General features: G+C 41.6%; 1 pseudogene; it reads left to right on the top strand.

Moving 5' to 3' along the window:
• The first annotated feature begins 1,497 nt into the window (after nucleotides 1-1,497).
• LOC148370285 (uncharacterized) lies at nucleotides 1,498-2,157 on the top strand (annotated as a pseudogene).
• The last annotated feature ends 14,029 nt before the right edge of the window (nucleotides 2,158-16,186 follow it).

Below are 16,186 nucleotides of genomic sequence, written 5' to 3'. Positions count from 1 at the left end.
CTATTTTTCATCTTCATGTTTCCATATCTGCCGCTAAGTGGCAGTAGAACGTCGATTATAAGATGAGTGCAAGACTTCTTTTTTATTTATTTATTTATTTTGCAGCTCACAACCGATTTGACCTCACCTCTGTATCCATCCTTGCATCGCCTGTATGACCGGTTCAAGAAGTAAGTCCTGGTTCCATTTGGGATCCCAAATTCACCTCAGTAGGACGTAGAGTATACGGTGGGACCATATGGCAAGGAATTGTGTTCCATGCTGGCACTGTCCATGCATGAATGGCCAGACACTTGTCAAAGCAACCCACTCCAATCTCTTGGGACCCAACAGCTATGTTGCCATAGAAACAAGTGGCCAAAAAGAGAAATGGAGAGTCACCAAAAAGTATAAAGTTACGAGTCGTGGGGTGATAGAGGATATTGTTCCTTGAATGCTATTACTCTTCTCAGTAACAAGCATGGGTAATACCAGCCTGTTATTTGGGGGTGCTCAAACACCCCCAAATTCAACCCAAACACGTCCAAAAACTATAGCATTTTTAAAAGGCTCTATTCCTTAATAAATGACAGGATATGATGCATTTTTTAGTAATAGAAACTTGTGAAAAACACAGCATTGGAAATAGTCAATTCATGGTTTTTTGTATAGCCCTTAATCACAAAGAGTCAAAGACTATAGCAAATTACAAACTATTATGACACCATCACCTGATCTAAAACCTACATGAGGGCAAATAATACACAGATATTGTCAACATAGAATATAGGTTATTTATATGCTACAGAATAGAAGTGTGTTTTAAGCTTGGTTTAAACATTTCCACTAAGGTTGCAGACCGACAAGAATAAAAAAGAAGACACTAAAAATGAATAACCCCTCTGCCTCAGAATTGTGCATTGCGAGTTCTTGGTTTCTTTATTCAATTTAGGCACTAGGTGGTTGTCCTCAGGCTCACTGGCTCGAGAAATACTCCACTGCCTTGAAACGGTTCAGTCAATTTGATTCCTAGCAGCGTTCTCGCCTCCTAGTTCGCTAGTCTTTCGCTCAGCTTATGTTCTTTGCAGGCTTTGATGTATTACAGTAAGAGTGTGTTATATTTTTCATATATTTGTATATAATTTATGTATTAAATGTTTTGTATATAGAGCACGGTCACGTGAATGTACCTTACAGGCAGCAGTACCTGTCAGTATAAAAGGAAGTGCCGTAAGGCCCACAGGGGGGGCTCAAACACGGTCTGTAAACGCAGCCCTGCCAGTCAACAAGATATTACAATATTATAAAGTGGTTTTATGTTTAACTGCTATTTTACCGCCCAACTGTTATCAACTTATAATGGTCCTTATTAATCCGTAGTGATAGACTCTTAGACGCTGCTCCGCTTCCGACTGCTCACAAGTAAGAATGGGTTGTTGTAAAGGTTGATCCCGCTTCCGTAGGCAGGTAGCCCTTCCAGAGGGAAGTGTCCATGTGCTAGAGCAGTTTAAAAGGAAGATGTTAGGTGCCGTGGACGCCACTGCTGGCGTGGGTTGTAGCAAACCTGCTAGTCCGGCTAGCATTAGCCCTAAACGGCTTGCTAACCGCGGTGAGCCAATCCAGACATATAAATTCAGCCCCCCAGCTAGTCCCACTCCACCCCGGTCAACTAGCTTCCGCACCCTAGTTCTAGGTGACTCCATCACCCTTAATATAAAGCTCAGCACCCCAGCCACGGTTATGTGTTTTTCTGTGGCCAGAACACCCGACATTGAGGCTAATTTGAGGGAGCTGACATGCAAACCTAGACAACAGGAAAAGGCTAGCTACATCGATATAGTCATTCAAGTCGACTCTAATGATATTAAAATGAGGCAATCTGAGATTATAAAGAAAAATATTGCTAACACCTGTAATCCCGCCAGAAAGATGAGTTGGCATTGAGTAATTGTCTCTGGCCCCTTGCCTGCGAGAGGCAATGATGAGAGGTTTAGCAGACTACTCTCGCTCAACCAGTGGCTGGCAAGTTTCTGTAGTCAGCAGGGATTTAGGTATGTGGATAACTGGCTTGCTTTCTGGGGCTGAACTGACCTGCTGAGGAGAGACAGCTTTCACCCTAACTGGGAAGGTGCTCTCACGCTTTCTAAAAACACAGAGTACTGTTTAAGCCTTCAATGACATTGTACACTAGTGCAGGCCAGGTCACAGGTGATTAGTGAACCTGTAACCACGGGTGTGGAGTTTGTATTGCTAGAGCTAACTTGCGCTATGCTAGATTCATACAATACACACGTTTTTGTAGTTTAGAGCGTTCCATTGCCTGCACCACACACCCTGATCTGTACTATTCTATAGCATCTTCTGTGCTTCTTACAGCTGATTCCCCCTTGTTAGGTGAGGAGGGAGAAGACACATTACTTTCTTCTGCTATTCATCCTGTTAATCCACCTGTCAACGATATTCCTGTGGTATGGAATTCTGGACATATCTGCCGCCATTCAAGGCACAAGACCGCAGCATGATCTTTTAGAGGTTACCACTAAGGTTCAAAACTCTGTAAAGGGTTCAGCTCGGTCCACAGTGCTGAAGCTTGGCCTTCGGAATATTCCAAAGCTTTACTTGTCAATGACTTTATTAGTGATCAGAATCTTAACCTTATTGGCCTTTGTGAGACCTGGTTAAAACCAAATGAGTTTGTAGTGCTAAATGAGGCTTCTCCCCCTAACTTTGTGAGTTCGTACTTGGCATGACCGTGCAAAAAAGGTGGCGGTGTTGCTCTTATATCAGAAAGTATGTTGAAATTTACTCCTGGTACCTTTACTGTTTTTAAAACGTTTAGAGCACGTGTTATGAGGTCCTTAATGTCAACACCAATTTATGTAGCTGTTGTGTAGTGCCCACCTGGACCATGTTCAATTTTTTTGGATCAATTTTCGGAACTGTTAGACTTAGTAACTTGTGTTGTAATTATTGTTGATTTTATTGTTCGAATAAACTCCCCATCAAATTCACTTAATATTGCTTTTAAATCACTGATTGATAAATTTGGTTTTAATCAAACAGTTGATGTGCCCACTCATAAAGATGGGAATACTCTAGACCCTTCTGACCTGGGGTGTAGTAGCCTCAAATGTTAGTGTTACCGTATCCCAATGCCATCTCTGGTCTCTATCTTGTTAAGTGTGAGGTGCTGTTTATTGTGATAACGAAAATTTGGGCTTTAGTAGTCGCAGTATCCACCCTGCAACGGCATTAGCTTTAAAAGAACTATTACTTACGGCAACTGCGGCTTTCCCTTCGTACATTGGGTCTGTTGACTCACTTACAAACGACTTTAATACTGCTTTGGTTAATGTTTGCGATTCTGTGGGGCCCTTCAGTTTTAATTTTGACCTAAGAAGCATACACCTTAGTTTTATTGAAGAAACCAGGTCACTCAAACAAGGTTTCAGGAAACTTGAATGAAAATGGTGCACTACAAAGCTGGAGGTCTTCTGACTGGCCTGGTGTGACAGCTTGCTCAAATATAAAGTAGCTCTTGCCTCAGCTAAAGCATTGTTTTCCTCTAAGATTATTGTTATACATAGAAATAGTCCGAATTTTTTTTCTCGACACAATGGCGAAACTTACCAGACAGCAACTTGACCCAAATAGTTTTACTCATTCTGGTAATGACTATGGTATTTTTTAATAAAAAGATTCAACTCATTCCGAAAGAAATCTTAATGAACGCTCTGCAACTCCGTCTTACCTCAAAGATGCGGAAGTGTTAGGTCAGGACCGTGTCGGTGAAAGTGTAAGGTCAGGACCGTGTCGGTGGCTGTTCAGAAACGTCTAGTTTCAATAATTTTTACCTTGATAGTCTTACACAAATGGTCAGTAGGGCCAAACAAACTACCGTAAATTCCGGACGCACCCACCACATTTTAGGGGGATGACCGCCTTTGTACTCACACAAGCCGCACCTGTATATAAGTCGTGTGCGCCCACGTTAAGACTTGTAACACAATCACAACATTGACCCAAACCCTACTTTGAGTCCCGCAATCTTAACTTGGTTTGAACAAATTTATTGACACTAAAAACAGAAAACAATCATGACAATCTCAACAGCAATTAAGCACATTCACAATATTATATTCCAATATTACGTTTTTAACAGCAAACACAAAGTGAGGTTTGAACAAACCTTCTCGAAAATCAAACATATTCACAATTTCATTATATAACATCTTTAACTGTGCATAAAGTGCTCAGTTCAACAACCACAGCCAGCAAAATGAACGGAAAATGATACCGGTACTTAAGATATGATGCAGACCTGCAGAGTCCAGGTGCCGTTAAAAGTAATCCAAGGAAAAAAAGTGTATATATCCAAAGGTAAGGGTGGGAAAAATATACATCCACTTTTGTCTGCCGTGTTCACAAACAATCACCTTTACCTGTCCTCACTTCCCGTCATCCACCGCGTCTGTTACGCCCCTTCTTTTTAATTGGTCAGTGCAAGACTTATCAGAATAAGTGTCCAAAATAAATACATTACAAAAATATACAGTTGCAAATACATATTATACATGGTTACACATATTTACAAAGAAAGACTGTACACCGAGAGAGTTTTCAAAGCTTTAATAATAAAATTATAACTTTCATCCCAAACTGTTTCTGTGAAGGGTAGCAAAACGCTACTAACAACACGCTCGCAATACAGTTAACGGGTCTGTTGAAAAAAACCTACCGTACAATTAGAAATTACAGTAAACCGTTCTCATCTTCCTCCTTATAATTGTCGTCATCAAAGTTGTCCTCCTTTAGTATGGGGAAGAGACTTCGTCGTATAGAAGTAGTCTCACGCTCCCTTGTTCAAAAACACGCTTGCAACACGCTCGCAAGGTAAAGTGCGTGCAGTAGCTCTGTTTCCTTCTTTATAGGACTTCTCGATTGCGTTTAGCTTGTAAGCTGCTTCATGTGCCTTGAACTCGAGCGCCGCTGGCGGCTGTTAGAAAAATTACATGAATTGGCCGCATCACTGAATAAGCCGCAGGGTTGAACGTTTGGAAAAAAGTAGCGGCCTATCGTCCGGAATTTACGGTACTTGCCTGCTTGATCCGTTTCCAGCTTTACTGGTGAAAGATCTGTTTGGGATCTGAGGACCTTCAGTTTTAAATATTATTAATATATCGCTATCCTAGGGCAGCACGGCGGCGCAGTGGTTATTGCGTGTGCGGCACAGTTCTGAGGTCGTGAGATCAAACCTCCTGTGTGGAGTTCACATGTTCTCCCCGTGCACTCCGGTTTCCTCCCACATTCCGAAAACATGCATCTATGGGGAATTGGCCGGGCCAAATTGTCCCTAGGTGTGAATGAGTGAGAGAATTGCCTGCCTGTGTGCCCTTTGATTGGCTGGCAACCAGTTCAGGGTGTCCCCTGCCCACTGCCCGAAGATAGCTGGGATGGGCCTCAGCACCCCTGCCACCCTACTGAGGATAAGCGGTGTCGATAATAGATGGATGGATATCGCTATCCTCGGGTATTGATCCGGTAGCCTTCAAGTCTGCCGTATTTAAACCCACGTTTAAGTGACCTAACTTTGATCCTGAAAGCCTAGGTAGTTATAGGCCAGTGTCATCTGCCATTTTTTGCAAAGTTACTTTAAAAGGTTGTTGCACAGCAACTAAATGACTTTATGTCGGAAAATAATCTCTTTGAAACGGTCCAGTCAGCATTTAGGGCAAATAACTCTACTGAGACGGACCTGGCTAAAGTAACCAATGATCTCCTCTTCGCAATAGATTCCAGTGCTTTGTCAATGTTACTGCTGCTGGATCTCAGTGCTGCTTTTGATATTGTCGACCACAACATATTACTTGTTCGTCTGGAATGCATCGGTATCTCAGGAACTGCACTCTCGTGGTTTAGGTCCTACTTGTCAGACAGGAGGCAATGTGTTAATTACAGCAATCTGACCTCTAAACACTTTGATGTCCCCTGTGGTGTTCCACAGGGTTCTGTACTTGTTCCCCTTGCTGAGTTTATCCACGAGTATAATATTAGTTTCCATTGCTATGCAGATGACACTCAACTGTATGTGCCACTAGAGACAACTGGACAGTTTACTAGTAGAAATCTGGAGGCTTGCCTTACTGAGATGGAAGATGGAAGTCACTTAATTTTTTGCGCCTTAACCCAGAAAAAAATGAAATGTTGATTATCAGTCCAGCCCATTGTCCTGAGTTTTTTGCAAACTGCCCTGAACCTAGACAAATGTAATCTCACCCCTAGTGACTTGGTCAAAAATCTAGGTGTTATATTTGATCGTAATCTGTCATTTCAGTTACACGTTAAAAATTTTACTAGAATAGCTTTCTAACACCTCCATAATATTGCAAATATTTGTCCGATGCTGTCCCAATCAGATGCAGAGGTTCTAATTCATGCGTTTATCACTTTTCGGCTTGATAACTGTAATGTATTGCTTTCTGGTCTCCTGATGTCTAGCATCAAAAGTTTGCAGCTGGTTCAGAATGCGGCAGCGAGACTCTTGACTAAGACCAAAACATTTGAGCAAATTACTCCTGTATTGGCCAACTTGCACTGGCTCCCAGTCCACTTAAGATGTGACCTTAAGGTTCTCTTACTAACATACGAATGTTTGGACGGACTTGAGCCCTCTTATCTCTCAGATTTGATTTCTCCCTATGTTCCTACACGGAGCCTCAACTCTGAAAATGCCAGTCTACTTGTGACTCCAAGAGCCAAGAAGAAGTCTGCAGGCTCGAAAGCGTTCTCCATCCAGGCCCTGGTGCTGGTTTTGGAAGAATTTTCGGAACTGTTAACAGACTTAGTAACTTATGCGGACAATGTTGTAATTATTGGTGATTTTAATGTTCACATAAACTCCCCATCAAATTCACTTGCAATTGCATTTAAGTCACTGATTGATACATTTGGTTTCAATCAAATAGTTGATGTGCCCACTCATAAAGATGGGAACACTCTAGATCTCGTCCTGACCCGAGGCGTAGTAGCCTCAAATGTTACAGTGTTACCGTATCCTAATGCCATCTCTGATCACTATTTTGTTAAATGTGAGGTGCTGTTTACTGTGATAAGGAAAATTTAGGCTTTAGCAGTCGCAATATCCGCCCTAAAACGGTGTTAGCCTTAAAAGAATTATTACCTACGGTAACTGCAGCCTTCCCTTCGTACACTGGGTCTGTTGACTCACTTACAAACAACTTCAATACTGCTTTGGTTAATGTTCTTGATTCTGTGGCGCCCCTAAAGTATAAATTCCGACCCAAGAAGAATACACCTTGGTTTACTGAAGAAACTAGGTTACTCAAACAAAGTTGCAGAAAAATTGAACGAAAATGGCGCACTACTAAGCTGGAGGTTTTTCGACAGGCCAGGTTTGACAGTTTGCTGAAATATAAAGTAGCTCTTGCCTCAGCTAAAGCTTCGTATTTCTCTAAGATTATTGTTGAACATAAGAATAATCCGAAATTTTTGTTTGACACAGTGGCGAAACTTACCAGACAACAACTTAACCCAAATGGTTGCACTTATTCTGCTAATGACATTATGGAATTTTTTGATAAAAAGATTCAACTAATCAGGAATGAAATTTTAAAAGAACGCTCTGTTTCCTCCTCCTATATCAAAGATGTGGAGGTGCTAGGTATGGACTGTGTCAGCGGTTGTTTAGAAACATTCTCCAGTTTCAATGAATTGTCCCTTGATAATCTAACACAGATGGTCAGTAGGGCCAAACAAACTACGTGCCTGCTTGATCCGTTTCCAGCTTCACTGGTGAAGGATCTGTTTGGGATCTTAGGACCATCAGTTTTAAATATTATTAATATATCGCTATCCTCGGGTATTGTTCCTGTAGCCTTCAAGTCTGCCGTCATTAAACCCACGCTTAAGCGACCTAACCTTGACCCAGAAAGCCTAGGTAATTATAGGCTAGTGTCAAATCTGCCATTTTTTTGCGAAATTACTTGAAAAGGTCGTTGCACAGCAGCTAAATGACTTCATGTCAGAAAATAACCTTTTTGAAACTGCCCAGTCAGCATTTAGGGCAAATCATTCTTCTGAGACAGCCCTGGCTAGAGTAACCAATGATCTCCTTTTAACAATAGATTCTGGTGCCTCATCAATGTTACTGCTGCTGGATCTCAGCGCTGCTTTTGATACGGTCGACCACAACATATTATTGGTTCGTCTAGAACGCATTGGTATCTCAGGAACTGTACTCTCGTGGTTTAGGTCCTACCTGTCAGACAGGATGCAATGTGTTAACTATGGCAATCTGACCTCTAAACAATCTAATGTCCCTTGTGGTGTTCCTCAAGGCTCTGTACTTGGCCCCCTTCTTTTTAGTATTTATATGATCCCGCTTGGTGACATTATCCGCAAGTATAATATTAGTTTCCATTGCTATGCAGATGACACTCAACTGTATGTGCCACTGGAAAAAACTGGACATTTAAGTTTTAGAAATCTGGAGGCTTGCCTTACTGAGATTCAAAGATGGATGTCAAATAATTTTTTACGCCTTAACCCAGAAAAAACTGAAATGTTGATTATTGGTCCAGCTCACTGTCGTCAGTTGTTTTCAAACACTACCCTGAACCTAGACAAATGTAATATCACCCATAGTGACTCGGTCAAAAATCTAGGTGTTATGTTTACTGTGATAAGGAAAATTTAGGCTTTAGCAGTCAAATAATTTTTTACGCCTTAACCCAGAAAAAACTGAAATGTTGATTATTGGTCCAGCTCACTGTCGTCAGTTGTTTTCAAACACTACCCTGAACCTAGACAAATGTAATATCACCCATAGTGACTCGGTCAAAAATCTAGGTGTTATATTTGATCCTAATCCGTCGTTTCAGTTACACCTGAAAAATATTACTAGAATAGCTTTCTACCACCTCCGTAATATTGCGAAGATTCGTTCGATGCTGTCCCAATCAGATGCAGAGATTTTAATTCATGCGTTTATTACTTCTCAGCTTGATTACTGTAATGTATTGCTTTCTGGTCTCCCGATGTCTAGCATTAAAAGTTTGCAGCTGGTTCAGAATGCGGCAGCTAGACTTTTGACTAAGACCAAAAAGTTTGAGCATATTACTCCTGTATTGGCCAACTTGCACTGGCTCCCAGTCCACTTAAGATGTGACTTTAAGGTTCTCTTATTAACATATAAATGTTTGCATGGGCTTGCACCCTCTTATCTCTCCGATTTGATTTCCCCCTATGTTCCTGCACGGAGTCTGCGCTCGGAAAATGCCGGTCTACTTGTGACTCCAAAAGCCAAGAAGTCTGCGGGCTCGAGAGCGTTCTCCATCCGGGCCCCGGTGTTATGGAACGCCCTGCCTCTGGAGATAAGATCTGCAACCTCAACGGAAGTTTTTAAATCGAGGCTTAAGACACACTTCTATTCCAAAGCATATGATTGATGCCCACCTCATATTCTGTTTTGTCCTGTCTTTTTCCGAAGCCTGCCTGGCTGATACGAAGGTGAAGGATGATTTGGGATGGGTCAGCGGACCGGCGTCTGACCTGCAGCATGTCAACCCCTGCATTTACCAGCTGGCAGAGACGGGAGGCAGCGTCGTGGCCGTCATAGACTTTCTGGACTGGTTTGCAGGCTGGGGGCGTCGTTGATGTCATGCACTTTCCGGACATTTTCAACATCTTACCTAATGTTTACTATTATGTGTACAGTAATGCTAATTGTAATTCACCCTGGTCAATCCTGGAAGGGGGATTACCACATGTGAGGTCCTTTCTCAAGGTTTCTCTTTTCTCCTCACACTGAGGTTTTTGAGTTTTTCCTTGCCCGCATGCTGGTTTAAGATCAGGTAATTGTGTAATTTTGTAACAGTAATCCTGTGCAGTCCTTTGAGACATTTTTGTGATTAAGGGCTATATAAATAAATTTGACTTGACTTGACTTGGTGCTGTGGAATGCTCTGCCTCCGGGGATAAGATAAGATCTGCAACCTCAGTGGAATTTTAAAAATCTAGACTTAAGACACACTTCTATTCAAAAGCTAATGATTGATGCCCACCTCATATTTTGTAATGTCCTGTCTTTTTCCGACTGCCGGGCTGGTGGTGATATGAAGGAGTAGGACGATTTGGGATGAGTCAGCGGACCAGCGTCTGGAACTGAAGCATGTCAACGCCTGCATCGGCCAGCCGGCAAAGATGGGAAGCTGCGTCGTCGCTCTTATGGACTTATTGGACTAGTTTATAAGCTTGAGGCGTTGTTGCTGTCATGCAACTTCCGGACCAATTTCAACATGTTACCTAGTGTTCTTTATTGATGTTTACTATGTTTGTGTACTGTGACCCAATGCTAAATCTCTTCCACCCTGGTCATCCCTAAGGAGGGATTACCACTGTAAGGCCCTTTCTCAAGGTTTCTTTTTTCCTCACGCTGAGGCTTTGAGTTTTTCCTTGTCAGCATGTTGGGGGTAAGATCAGGCTATGGTGTCATTGTAATCCTGTGAAGTCCTTTGAGACATTTTTGTGATTAAGGGCTATACAAATAAATATGATATGATATAAATTGCATTTACTTGAGTAAGTTTTGTGAATTTTTTAATTCTGTAAGTATTTTAAATCTGTTTTTACTTTAGCAGATTTGTGAAGAAGAAACAGTACTATTACTCTGCTACATAATGCTTTATTCGACCCGGTTACTTTAGTTAGTTTGCGCATTTCTCCTTGGTTTTTTTCTAACGTGTACCTCTCCCTGTTGGAGCCAGCTTTGCTGTTCAAGCCCCGCCCCTTTGTGTGCGCGATCCGCCAAGGACCTCAAAGATAAAAAGAGATGAATAACTGCTCAGAAATCAAACTTTAACTGTATTAATGTGATTTTATTAACCACACACTTTCAAAAAGACACTACACACTCTTCTGTTCAACAGCAGGGGCTGACAGCTTTCACTGGTTTACCCCTGCCGCATCATACAGGTGCCCTGCCCATCCCTTAAAATGCATCCAAACAGCCCACTATCCTTTTACAACACCTCTCCACTCAACAATAGTTCTAGCTTCAACGACATTTAGACCTCTCATAACACCATCCATCCACGTCAATCACGACCTTCCTCTTGGCTTCCTTCCATTTATTTCTGCTCTGAAGATTCTCTCCAACATTCGCTCCTCATCTATCCTCTCCATGTGTCCAAACCAACCGAGTACTTCACACGCTTGCTCAGTTCCACTACTACTCCAGTTCTGTCTCTCACAATTTAATTTCTCAGTCTATCCAATCTTGTCACTCCCAACATACTCCTCAAACACTTCATCTCAAAAACATTTAATTTCCTTCTCAAATCTGCATTCAGGCTCCAAGTATCTGCTCCATACAACACAGTCGGCACAATCACTCTCATACAGTCCCTTTTAACATTCATACTCATACTCTTGTTCCTCATCACTCTCCTCAGAGCATTAAAAACCTTGCTTCCTTGATTCACTCTTTGCAATACCTCGCACTCCATTCCACCAACTGCAACCTTATTTGTAACGCCACGCCCACTCCATGTGAACACTTAATCAGCTGACTCTTCCCAACATTTACACATAACTTACGCCTATCACACACTGTTCCCAACCCTATTATCAACCTTCTCAATGTTTCCTCAGAATCAGCCACAAGCGCTGTGTCTTCTGCAAACAACAATTGACTTAACATGCCACACCGTTCTTCATCATCTTCGCACCTCTGCCAAACACTCTTGCATTCACCTCTCTCACCACACCATCCATGTACCACTCACTTGTCTCACTCCCTACTCTTACACATGCTCTGCTGTTCACATAAAAACTCTTCAATGCTTCCAACAACTTTCCACCCACTCCATACATTACCATCACCTGCAACAACGCCTCTCTATTAACTCTGTCATACGCCTTTTCCAAGTCCATGAAAGCCAAATAAACATCCTTACCTTTAGCAAAATATTTCTCACATCTGTGTCGTACTGCAAACACCTGATCCACATATCCTTTTCCTTTCCTGAAACCATTGTGCTCCTCTATCACCACCTCATCAGTCATTCCTCTCACTCTCTTAATCAAGACTCTTCCATACAGCTTACCCGGCACAGACAACAAACTGATAAGACAAAATAAAGGCAAAAAGAGTGTGCATTTCTTAAACGCACTAAAATAAACTTTTTTTCTTTCTTTAGGTTTGGGTTAGCGTGGGTACTGCACTTCAAACAGAATGTTACTTACTTTCACCATTTCCATCAGACATTCTTGGTGATCAGCTCCCCCAAAAGCTCCAAACATAAAGTCGTCCCTAGTATCGAGTACTGTAATGTGTTACTAATAAAAATTCTGTACCTCAATTGACAATACGATATGGTGTGTTAATCCGTTGCTTATTAAAATCAGATCATGACTAACGACATCCCACAACTGCCAACTATTTCTCTTTCCCTCACGATTTCACATACAACTCTAAATCCACCAGCTAATTCAATGTAGGGTGGGCATGTTTATATTCACAAAGTACAACTAACTACACTTACTTTGTGAGTACAAGCACGTTAAAGTGTTTTTTCTCTTGGAGATATTCTCCCTACTGTACATACTCTCAACCAAGGTGTATTTAAAATCAAACTCAGAAATCAGAGGGCTGCTTATTTGCACATGTTTGGTTGGGTCGGGAGTAACAAATGGTTGGCAGGGAGTGGGGGGTGGCTTGTCCAGGAATGAGAAACGAACCCAATTAATAGGGCAAACGTAAGCACAGACCCTTTTTGGACAGTACCTAGAAATGGAGATTTTCGAGCGGTTTGAAGCCCAAAGACAAAACAGGTAGGTTGTGTCTCAGCTAAGTTTGCAAGCTCTCAAGATTGCACAAGCCAAAAAATAAGTAATGGTTCACCACTTCCACAGGTTGGTGTACGCATTTTCTTCTATTTCTTTTATTATGGGGCTATTTCAAGGCAGTTTAACTGGTAGCCAACTACTTTTTTAGGTAACTTTCCCAACACAATTCATGATTGAGCGACCTTGCCACCATAAGTGGCACGCTTCCCTGACACAAAATTGGGCCATTAAAGCAGACACAATAGCGACAAACGCCCCGCTATTTTATTAGGAGTGATGGGAATTCCAGCTCTGTTTAGAGAACTGGCTTTTTCGGCTCGGCTGACCGCTTCTGAGTGGCCCGTCTGGTTGTTTTGCTTTAATACCAATTAGTATGTAATGTTAACCACGAAATGACTTAAAAGGGAAAAACACATCATTAAAAAAAGAAGAAACCTATAAAAAAGAACCATAAGAAGTAAAAAGCTAGGGGAATAGAAACAAGAGAAAAAGAAAAAGGACAAATAAGAAAAAGACCCAAAAAGCCAGGAAAATGTAAATGGGCAAAAAGGTTTTTGGGGGTAACACTAACTGGTGTATTACCAATAATAATGTAACATTATGCGCAAAATAATCATTTAAAAAAATATACAAAATAATAATCGCATTTATTTTCACATTGAAGTTTTAACTCATTTTAATTTGAACTTTGTTATATTAAGCAACTTTAAAGTCAAGCAAATGAGAATCTCTGAAAAACACAGCAAAATACAAATTAAAAATATTGACTCCTATGCAACAACAAATAAAATATGAAATACGATAACACATTTTACATTTACTGTAAAACACTCTTCCCCTGGCTAAGAGCAGTCTGGCATCCTGCCAGAATACGCGCCAGTGTCCCTCTCCCACCACATAGCCTGCACTGTGGGTCCTCCATCAACCCCCACCTGTACATCTTGGTTGGTGTTGGAAGGGTATCGTACAATGAACGGAGCAAGAAAGAGATCCAGAAAGGTTCCAACCTCCAGAGTTCTGGCCAGGTGATCCTTCGCTTTGGAAGTTCCCACTTCGTCCAGGCTCCTTGGACTCCAAACTCCACAGCCCTGGACCACCTGCTTTCCTCCTCCAATTGGCGGACCTCGGCCTGCACCATGTCTTTCCTCTGCCTTGGATTAGCTTTTGACCATTGCCGGAAATGGGTAGACCCTAGTCCCTGATGCCCTATGCATTTCCGATGACATCTTTCAACCTCAGCCTGCCTTCTGTCTGATGTACTTGGCTGTCTGCTGCCCATTTACACCCAGATCTTGTAATCAAGCCCGCACCCCTAACCATTTCATCGCTAGAATCTTTGAGCATCATGAAAGCCCTAAACTTGGCCACCTTTATTTATTCAACTACCGAAGACAGGGGAAACTGCAGCTGCCCCGACCTGATGTAAAGCCCTAATGATGTGAAGCTTGGTGGAATCCCAAGCCACCTGCGGAGATGTTTATTTGTCCTCCTCTCAATTCCTTCGGCCGCAGTCATAGAGATTTCATAGATCGTTAGCAGCCACAGAAGTCTTGGTAGGAGACCGTACTGGAACAACCAAGTCTTGAACTTGCCTGGATTCGAAGTTGAAACCTGCTTGTGACCTTCCCACTCCTGATCACCGTGCTTCTTGACTTTCTAGACTTGTATTTCATCCTAGCCCAGGTTGCTACATCGTCAAGTGCCTTCAGGATCCATCTTGTTTGCACATGTGTTACTGCTGTAATAGTGAGGTCGTCCATTAAGCATCTCCTCGTCATCGGCCCTCTGGTCTCCTTCACCGTGGCAGTGATGAGTAAATTCATGCCCATAACAAACAGAATGGGGGAGATGGCTCAACCCGTGACGATTCCCTTCTCCCAAGTCTTGCCACTGGGTGGTAAACTGTGTGGTTTGGAACCGAAATTTGAATCCACTGAAGTAGGAGGTGATTATTCCCCTTATGTGCTCTGGGATATGGTAATGCTTCATAGCAGTGCTGATGAGATCATGGGGAATTGACCCATATGCATTGGCCAAGTCTAGCCAGACAACTGTTAAGTATCCTTTGCTTTCCTTGGCCTCGCGGATCAACTGGCTGATGTGTGCTCCAGACATCCAGAGGACCCTGGGATGCCAACCCCAGATTGATTAAGAAGGGAAAGAAAAAGAACATATATATACATACATATATATATATATATATATATATATATATATAAGTCATGTTCATTTGTAGAGCCCTTAATCGCAAACTAGACTATTATTACACATCCCCTGATCTAAAACCTACTTGAGGGCAGGAAAAAAACTCCAAAACCTCAACATGAGTAAAATGAAGAAACCCTGAGCAGTATGAAATATTTAAATTATAATATAAAAAGAAAAGAAAATCAAAAGGATGACCAGGTTTCAATTGATGTAGCATCAACTTTACAGTACAAGACGTTTTTATGTGATTTTTGATGATGAACTCTGACATAAATGAATAATTAACACATGAGTGTGATGATGAAAATGTGAATGTATAATTAACAAACAAGTGAAAGGAATACTCTTATAGCTTAATATCCAAATCATAATGAACCTCACTTGACCCTAACTGCTTCAAGGACGTTAACAAGATGGCTTCTTTATAAACATGAAGAAAATCTACAGTAAATAAAATAAGTATTTGAACACCCTGTTATTTTGCTATTTCTCCCACTTAGAAATCATGCAGGGTTCTGAAATGTTCATCGTAAGTGCATGCCCACTGTAAGAGACATAGACTTAAAAGAAAACTCTGTGTTTCTCAGTGACAGCCCAAAAACCTGATTAATTTAGAGAAGATCTTGTTGGAGGAGTGAGCCAAGATCCCTCCTGCACTGTGTGCAAACCTGGTAAAAGACCACAGGAAACGTTTGACCTCTTCAATAGCAAACAAAGGCTACGGTACCAAATATTAACATTCTTTTTCTCAGGTGTTCAAATACTTATTTGCAGCTATACCACACAAACAAATTGTTAAAAAAAAGCATGTGTTGTGATTTATAGATTCTTTTTTTTTTAGTTTATCCATCTCACCGTGGGCCTGCGCCTCAGATGAAAATTTCAGACTCCTCCATGATTTCTAAGTGGGAGAAAAAGTAAAATAGCAGGGTGTTCAAATACTTATCTTCTTCACTGTATGTAAGTATGTAAAAAGACAATGTTGGCTTGTTGTTTTTCGGAGTAGGGTTGGAATACATTACCGGGTGTGGGTGCAGGGCCTTTGGTAAACTTTGTGTTAAACGTGAACAGGCTTCCCAAGAAGATACCATAACGATATCCAGCTTGGCCTGTAAACACAGTATGCTCATCA

Source organism: Urocampus carinirostris, chromosome 3, assembly GCF_059441175.1.
Source record: "Urocampus carinirostris isolate Australia breed hairy pipefish chromosome 3, RoL_Ucar_1.0, whole genome shotgun sequence".
Classification (NCBI taxonomy): Eukaryota; Metazoa; Chordata; class Actinopteri; order Syngnathiformes; family Syngnathidae; genus Urocampus; species Urocampus carinirostris.
The sequence above is the reverse complement of the archived record's forward strand: the minus strand, read 5'-3'. Positions and strand labels throughout refer to the sequence as shown.